Consider the following 2,017-nt stretch of genomic DNA (forward strand, 5'->3'; position numbering starts at 1 on the left):
TAGGGTAAAGCATTTGCCATACAAGTGTGAGGACCTGATATCTTATTTTCAGAATCCACATAAAGCCAAGCATGGCAGAGCTTTACTTTAATCCTAAGACTACTACAGTGACATCAAAGGTAAGGAGAAGAGAATCCCCTAGGAGTTCACAGAACAACTAACTTGGTGTACACATGAGAAAACAAGAGATCCAGCTCAAACAAGGTAGAAGTGGAGGCTTTACACTCAAACTTAACTTCTGACTTCCTTACATATGCTATAACATGCATTGACTCACACTTACATACATGAACAGGCACACACATATATGTGAAAATACACAAAGATACATATATACACACTTAAAAATTATTAATTAATTTCATCTAAAAATTCCTAACAAGAATATTATCATATTTATTCTTGAAGTAGACTTTCATAAAATTGCTTTCTTAAAAGACATATTCTCATGAATATTATTTCCTGCTTATATAGACATATAATTATTACAACTTTTCATTTTTATCCAGAAAAATTGTTTTCCTTAACTTTAAGAATGTATTTGTGTATTAGCTTATTGCTATGAACATAATCATTAGTTTAGAATAATTAGAAGCTTGTTTTGATAATTGTAATGCTCATAATTTATCTATGATTTGGTGCATTGTCAAGATGATAACACCCTATCCCTTGGTTGATATTTACATTAATAAATTATTGCCAATAGATCATGTGCATCCCAATGTAAAATAATGGGAAATATCCGTACTCATTACACTACAAATCCAAAAATGGAATGGAAGTCTAGGGCATGAATACAAGATGTGACATTTTATTGATGCTTGAATAATGACAGTCTGACTTTTAACATCCATTTGAGTCAACTAGGAACCTCAACTGCTCTGAGAAATTTTCTTTCACAATTTCCTCATAACTGTGATCCTGAGATAAGGCCTCACTCTCACTTTCATTGAAACAGAATATCCAGCATAACACAAGGGAGTAAAGCAAACCTTTATCTTATCTCTGAGGGATTTTTTACCTTTTACTGATTTAGAAAAGTATACACACAACCAAAAATGAATGTTATCAATTAAATCACATTTTGTTTGTAAAACAGTGGGATAATTTGTTGCTTCCAACAAATCCTTGCTGTTTAAGGCAGTTGTCATGAAAAACATACACAGACACATTCATAAATTGTTCTGGAGCAAGGGTAAGGACAAAGAAGGGTCGTAAGGAGCTAAGGCTTTATGGTTTAGGTTATATGAATACAAGGCTCAGTGAGCTTGTCTACATTGTAAACGAGCTATGAAAATCTTAAATTTCAGTCATAGGTTAGGTAAATGTCATTTATCTAGAGCTTGTCCATATTGTCAGAGTCATTACCTCAAAAGTCTAATCAGATATTCGGTTACACAGAATGGTGTAATGCTTCAGTGGGGCTTGTTCTCAAGGCTGATAACCTGAGTACAGTCCCCTAAATCCACTTGGTAGAAGGAGATCCTAAACTCCTGCAAGTTGTGTGGTGGTCAAGTGGCTGCTCTCCTCCAGATATGGCAACTCTCCTGCTCTCTTAGTTCCCCTATCAATGGTCTGGTCTGGACCCCAGGGCTGGTGAGGAGACTGTGTCAGCAGAGCCACATTCAGACACAGGAGACCAGGTTCAATGACGCAGATCTGGTTTATTGCAGGAAGACACAAGTTTATATAGGGGTAGTGGTCCAATCACAGCACAGCAAGTAGTTTAAAGGTGAGGTATCCAAGGGTGGTGCACAGTACAGTAAGTAGTTTAAAGGTGAGGTATCCAAGGGTGGTGATTAGGGAGTGGCGAGCTCTAGGCATTAGTCTCATGATCTGCCAACAGGAGCAAAATGTCACAAGGCATTCCTTGTGGCTCCAGCAGTTGGGCCGTTGCCTCAGGCCTGCTGTATGGCTATCAATAAGACTTTCACCTAAGGCTCAAGTCTGTCTCCCACATCTCCCCCCGCCTTTTTTTTAAAGGTAAGGTTTAATTTACAATACATAGCATAATGAT

The sequence above is a fragment of the Nannospalax galili genome, unplaced genomic scaffold, assembly GCF_000622305.1.
Source record: "Nannospalax galili isolate Female #2095 unplaced genomic scaffold, S.galili_v1.0 scaffold433, whole genome shotgun sequence".
Classification (NCBI taxonomy): domain Eukaryota; kingdom Metazoa; phylum Chordata; class Mammalia; order Rodentia; family Spalacidae; genus Nannospalax; species Nannospalax galili.